The sequence below is a fragment of the Talpa occidentalis genome, unplaced genomic scaffold, assembly GCF_014898055.3.
Source record: "Talpa occidentalis isolate TD23 unplaced genomic scaffold, MPIMG_talOcc4v2.1 talOcc4.3, whole genome shotgun sequence".
NCBI classification, from domain to species: domain Eukaryota; kingdom Metazoa; phylum Chordata; class Mammalia; order Eulipotyphla; family Talpidae; genus Talpa; species Talpa occidentalis.
This window is the reverse complement of record NW_023603184.1, coordinates 150,614,567-150,621,327: the sequence shown is the minus strand read 5'-3', so window position 1 is coordinate 150,621,327 and position 6,761 is coordinate 150,614,567. Positions and strand designations below refer to the sequence as shown.

At 64.4% G+C, this 6,761-nt stretch overlaps 1 long non-coding RNA gene across 1 annotated transcript; it reads left to right on the top strand.

Moving 5' to 3' along the window:
* The first annotated feature begins 5,036 nt into the window (after window positions 1–5,036).
* Window positions 5,037–6,034, top strand: LOC129146570 (uncharacterized). Its single transcript, XR_008553436.1, has 3 exons — window positions 5,037–5,098; window positions 5,409–5,504; window positions 5,665–6,034. It is a non-coding gene; the product is annotated as an uncharacterized LOC129146570 (long non-coding RNA).
* Window positions 6,035–6,761: the final 727 nt, after the last annotated feature.

The following is a 6,761-nucleotide window of genomic DNA, read 5'->3' as shown; positions in this document are numbered from 1 at the left end:
TCCTTGTCCTCAATTCTGGAGACTGTGACTGTGTCACTTTACGAGGGAAAATGGGCTCTGCTGCTGTGAAGTTAAGAATTTTGAGTTAGGGGCCTCCCTGATGGTGCAAGGGGTTAAGACACAACCTATGAAGCGATCCACAGCCTCTGCAACACAAGTTCAACCCCCGGCCAGGGAGCAACCCACACGGCGCAGCAGACCTCTCCTGTCTTCCCACTGCTCCCCTCAGCAGTGGATTTCAGTCAGTCTGCCTGTTCTGCTCCCCACGCTGTGTCTGGTGGCTCCTCTCACCCCCCGCACCTCTGGCCTGTACCCCAGTTCTTGTATGCATAAATAAATTAATTAAAAAAAAGAATTTTGAGTTAGGCACTGAATGTTTGTGTACCCCTCATTCATCTGTTGACATCCCAGCCCACAAGGTGATGGTATTGAGGGCGGAGGGGCTACGCCATGAGGGCAGAGCGCTATGAATGAGATGAAATTGGTGCCTTACCAAGAAGCCGGGGAACCCCCGGGCTCTGCACAGAGGCCAGGACTCAGAGTGCCCTCACCAGGCGTGGACTCTGCCGGCACCTTGAGCTTGGACTTTCAGCCTCAGGACAGTGAGAAATCAGTTTCTATTGCTTACAAGCCGCTCAGGTATCGTGTCTAGCCCCCCGAATGGATGAGAACGGGGTGCCTCCCTGGTGGCTGTGGTCCTCGGGGCTCCTTATGTCGGGAGACGGGTCAGAATCAGGAGCAGCGGGGGCGACGAGGGGAGCAGAGGCTCGGGGGACCTGGGTGCAAGCCCAGGAGAGCAGGAGGCCTCTGGAAACTGGAAAGCCAGGGAGCAGCTGCGTCAGGAGTTCCGGAAGGAATATGACCCGCGGACCCTTGATTTTGGATGCGAATCTTCCAAACTGCAAGAGATGAACGTTTGTGTTTGAGGCCACTGTGGCCATCGTAGTCTGGAAGGCGAAGGGCACATCGGGACTCACTGCGGGGCCACAGGGCACCGAAGCCCGTCCAGCTGGAGGACAGGCAGGCCCCTCAAGGCCGCTCACCGCGACTGTGGAGACTCAGGACGCCGGGGTCCCGCCGCCGTGGTTTCTAGTGTGTGATGCACCTCTAGGCCTCGTCACTCCAGTGTCCGGCATCGACCGCTTCCACGAGAACTGGAGGCAAAATGTCGCAAAACACCGTTTCAGAAAAAAGCGCGTGCTGGGTGCACAGCGCCCGGGTTTCTGTGCACGCCCTTGCGAGCAGGCAGCAGCGCAGCAGTGGGGCCAGCCCCGGGGCTGAGCCCTTGTAACTGCCCAGCAGAGGCACGTCCAGCGCCAAGCTGGCCGAGGGGGCAGGCTCCTGCAGCGCCCCTCGCCCTGCAGCCACTCTGGCCCGGGCCAGGTGGAACTGTTAGGGGGAAATGATGTCCTGAGCTAATCCCATACAGGCTTTGTGGACGAGCCAGCCTGCGGTCTCCCAGCCTCGCCGCCGAAGTCCTCCCCTGGCGGCTCCCCTTTGGAGCGGACCTGGTCGCCACGGCTCGGCTGACAGTGAGCGGCTGGCACAACCCTGTGGCGGGAACAGGAGTCCTGAAAGCCCCCCATCTTTGGACCTAGTACCCTCCACGCTGGGCCGCAGCGGCCCTAGGAAGCAGCCCGCCAGCAGAAAAGGCCCAGCCCGGACATGTGCGTGTGGTTATGGCAATGGACTCAGAGCGGAGCGGGCGCAGGCGGGTCAGGGCTAAGACAGGGCGGAGAGGCCGCGTCCAGCCGGGTGAAGGGCTCAGAGCAGCCGCCGCCCCGGCATGGCCCAGCACCCTGCGTTCTGGCGGCTCCACGCCGCACCAGGAGCAGCAGCCACGGTTCGAGGATGAGGAAGTTCCGCAGCGAGACAAGGGCGCCTCGTGTCCCGCAGGCGCTGACAACTGTCTGGGACTCGGAGAGTGTTGGGGGGGTGGGGGGGCAGGGAACCTGGAGCCTCCCCTTTTCCTGGGACCACCTTGTTACAAGAGGAACAAAGTGAATCACACACGCACACACAAGCACACGCACGCACACGCGCGCGCACCCCCTGCCCCCAGCAGTGCTCTCAGGAGCGCAAGGGGCCCTTCTTCTAACAGGGAGGGAAAGCGGGAGAGTTAGAGAAGCGCAGGGCGCGCGGGGCCGGTACAGACACGGCGGATTTCCTCTCTCGGCTGTGCGTGTCCCGCGCGGGCAGTCGCCAAGACACTGCGCACAGCCGTGTCGCCCGGAGGGGCCCGCCAAGAAGCCACAGCGGCCGAGCAGGGCAGGCCCGGGCGCCTCTGAGCGGCTCAGAACCCGGAAGGTGGGGGTGGGGGAGCAGGTTAAACTGTCGCCCGACGTCCCTGTGTTGGAGCCGCAGCCGCAGCCTGAGGCCACCAGGTTCCACCCCGGGAGGCTGAAGAGGGAAGGGGGTGTCCCCGCAGCGGCCCCCCAGGAACGACACCCCCGTGGGAGATGCCCTCCCGTACCATGAACAGCACGGAGTGACGAGACAGCACCCCTACAGCGCGGCTGTGAGGACGCGGTCTCTCGAGGGGGCGCCAGGGCTCCTGCAGAGAGTCAGAAAATAGGCTGGGAAATCCGCCAGAGCCCAGGACACACGGAGACGCGCACGGGCGCGCACGGAGGCCCAGGCACCGGCACGGCGGTGAAGACGAATTTCGGGGGCAAACCAGGTGTTCTCCCCCTGGGCAGATCCAGGTCGGTGGGCGCCACGGCTGGGCCCGCTCTAGAGCGACTTTGCTCTGTTCTCCGAACGCGCTGCACGAGGTGCAAAAGTGGAAGTCGGAGACGGAGTTTATTTAGAGGCGGGATACAGGCCCCGGCCCGCAGGCCCGGGACACGCGGGCGCCTGCTGCTCTCCTATCCTGGCAGCACAGCACCGACTGCAACCACCTCCGCCTGCGGTCCTGCCCCCTGGCACGGCAAGGGCGTCCCCCCCTTTGTTATGCGACTGGCAACGGGAAGGTCCTGTGTTATGGGGCACCCCCCCTTGAGGGCTGGGTCCTGGGTCTCGCGTGTGCTGCTGTGGGGCGGCAGCAGCGGGTCTCAGGCCTGCAACATGCCTGGGCCAGGCGGTCTGGGGTGCCCAGGACCCCCAGGAAACACACAAGGGGGGGCTCCACACGCAGTCTTGGAGTTCAAGGACAAGGTCCAGGCCGGAAGAAAGCACGGGGAGTCTCAGGACATGGGGTGTCAGGACGGTGTTCGGTCCCCATGAGAGCCCCGCGGGGCCTCGGAGCCAAACCTGGGTTTAGGATAGGGAGGCAGTGGCGGGAGGGAGCCCGGGTGGAGCCCGGGTGGAGAGGCCCGAACCAGGGGAGGGAGTGGGAGGCTGTGACCCCGTGGAGCCGCGGGAGGAAAGTGTTCCCAGCTGACAGTGGCCAGGGCCTGGGCGGGGCAGCCCGGAAGACACGGGCTGGTGTCCGGGGCTGACTCAGCGGAGGGCGGGGCTGGCTGGTGTGGCTTCAGGAACAGACAGGGAGGGAGCTGGACAGGCGTGTCGAAGATGCTCTCTAGTTCTGCTCTCAAGGATAACAGAGAAACGGGGTAACCAGCTGGATGTGAGGGTGTCGTTTGTTTGTGGGGCCTCAGGAATCGCCTGTCACAGAGAAGCACCCCGGCTCACCCTTAGGGAACCTGAGGGGAGAGGGCGGGGCTTGAGCAGGAGCTGGAAGCTGGGCCACGGGGAAGGTGGCCATGTTGGGGGCGGCAGGCGTGGGGCCTTCTGGAAGTTCCCCGAGTGACTTGGGATCAAGACCATCCGCTGAAAGCAGAGCTGTGGGGCATGGTGGGGGCAGGGCTGGAGCAGTCCCCCCTGGGGGGAGCAGGTGGGAAGGAGCACGGGGAGGGGTGGGAGTGGGGACTCCAGAGCACCTGTCCCCTGGCGGGACCTGGACCCACAGGTGCTCCTCGGGGGTGTGGGCCTTTCGGGTGCGGCCCTATCTGACACAGGATTAGTCTCCAAGGCGAGGATTCTGGACACTGGGTCTCTTGCCCCTGACCCTCTGGAAACTGAATGCTGGCTCCAGGGCCAGGCCTCCCGGCAGCCCCCTCGGCCTCTGCTGGTGCCTCCTCGAGTGTGGAGGGTCTTGTTCTTGGTGCTTTTGGGCTCTCTGAGGGCATCTGCCAGGCTAACTCAACATGGAGAGGAACTAGATGGAGGAAGCAAGGGTGGGAGCCTGGAGGCCAGGGAGGGCAGTGCCCGAGCAGCTGGGGGCATGACGTAGGGCGGGGTGCACCGTGGGGCGGGGGTGCTGTCTGTACCCGCTTCTGCTCTGGCCCAGTGGTGCCCCCACAGGAGCAGGGGCAGACAGGGCTCCGCTGAGCCTGAGGAATGAGGGCCGGCTCTGCTGGCTTTCATTTGGCGCCACAGGTGTGGAACTGTTATAGGGCAGCCCCGATACAAAACGGGGTGCCTGACTGTGGGTCCTCACCCGCGCGCTTGAAAGGACTTATCAATGCTCCACTGCAGGCGCACGCGAAAGGTTCATAAAAGGTTTATTCACGAGGGCAGGGGAAATGAGGAAATGGACAGCTCAGGGAGGAAAGCGGGAGACAAAGTTTTAAATGCGTCCTACCCGATCCGCCGATCAGGAATCCCAAAATGGCGCTCTGAGAGCTGGCCGCCAGCCAGGAGCCGTGAAGCCAGGAGGCGAGCGACGGAGCGAGCGACCCCAACGCCCACGTGTCTGGTTTTTATACCCAGCCTGGCTGCCCAACTCCACCCTCAGGTCCCGGCCACCCTCCCTTGGGTGGTGATGGGATGTGTCTTTCCCAGTGTCCTGATGGCTTTGGTCTGGGGTGGGGGTGGCGTCCACGAAGCCTGCGTGGGATCAGCTCAGGACATCCTCTCCCCCTGACAGAAGGAAAAGGAGGAAGAGGTTACGGCTCCACGCGCTGCTAATTCGGCACCGTCAGCGCGTGGAGGCCGCAGGCCTCCGCCTGGGTGCACCCCGGATGACAGCGCGGCCTGGTGGCTCCCGGGCCTGGCGGCTCCCGCAGGAGAGATGCTGGGGGAGGGGCGGGACGGGCACCGCCCACACAGCCACCGCCCAGTGCTGCCTGCCGCTGTTCTCAGGCCGCATCTGCAGGTTTGGGGATCACCCGCACCCGCTTGGGAGGCCCCTGGGGACGCGGGGTGCGGGGTGCAGGGTGCTCGCGCTCGGCGGACCCGCGCTGCTGAGGATAAACAGGTCACAGGTGAAGTTTGTGCGCAGCCCCGCGGCCGGCGTGTTCTCTGGGGGCAAACACTTGGGCTGGGCCAGCGACATGTGGGGTGCACCGCACAGCGGGGTGGACACAGCGTGCAGTAGCCGTGGAGAGCGCTGGGGAGGCAGCTCGCGGGTGACGTCTGTGCCAGCCGTGCCCCGGAGGCATCAGGACTCCCCTTTGCAACTCCAGCTAATGCCGAGGCTGTTCCTAGCAACCGACTGTCCCAGAAGCCGTGTGTAAGGGCAGGACTGGACACAGGGCAGGTTTTCTGATCCAGCAGACCAGGTAAAGGAGGAGTCAGAGTCCTCAGTGGTTTTGCAGGTCTTTTATTGGGGTTTACCCGGTACACGGCAGGCAAGAGTGCTGGGGGGCCGGGAGGCGGGCAGGCCTCCCAGCAAGTCTTCACTCTATCTGGGCTCCCCGGCCCTCTCTGCTTCTCTTTCAGCTTCTGCTGCTTCTCGGCTTCTGCTGGCGTCCCCGTGACGCCGCCCTTAAAAGCCCAGTCTCAACCCAGGTGAATCCCACCTACCTCTACCCACACCCCACTCCAGGTGCCGCCATCAGGCCTGCGTTCAGGACCGCAGGGATCCATCATCTGTCCTGATGGCGGGAGGGCAGGAAAGCCTGACATTTTTCCTTACCCTGCACCGTGACTTTGCACTGCCTGGAGCAGGGACAGCCGCGAGTTCCAGAGAAAACATCTCAAGCGCTCTGGGTGTGTCGAGGGCAAGAAAAGGGTGGCCTGGCTGGGGAGGTGGGGAGGGGCGTGTGCTGTGAAGGCAGCTGCGCAGACACATGGCCCTTGGGGGGCTGGAGCCGGGCTAGGCAGCGGCCCTCAGGAGACGATAGGCTGCAGCTGTGACCCAGGCGCCCGGGACAGCTGGCCTCGCGCCTACTGCCCTGGCTGCCCGCTGCCCTGCCTGGTCGTGGTTTCGGGCACCTGGACCAGGCATCAGACCTGAGGGCCTGCAGGCACGACCCTGGTGCCCTTCGGATCCTGGCAGTGGGGTAACCCTTCCCGGCGACTTGCCACAGGCAGTTCCAAAATCTCTTCACAGAGAGTACGACAGCTTCCCCGCGGGGCCTTGTGTAACGACCCCCTCCTTTGGGTGTGGTGAGACCCGCGGCTTTTCCTAGCAGAGACCACGGCAGGCGGCCTGGCATTGGGGCGTCCGTGTGAGGCGAGTGTGCGCGCTCTGGCTCCACGGCGCACGCAGACAGCTCCTGTGGGAGTTTGCTGGGTGAGGGGCCTGAGGGGCTCCCCCAACAGCCTGCAACGCGGCCTCGGCCTCCCCCGACCCCCAACCCCCCCAGGAGACTCCTCACAACAACCTGAGCGAGGCGCAGTTCCTTCCTGGCTGGCCTCTGGCGAGCTGCTGGCCCCTGCCGCCCGCCTGGAGTCAGGGGGCCCAGGGAGGCTGACCCGACTTCCGACCAGGTGGGACTCTGACCAGGTGGGAATCCGTGTTGTAAATGCAGGATGCTCGTTTGCTAACCGGCCCGCGCATCCCAGGACACGGTGCACCTGGACGGGGAGAGGGG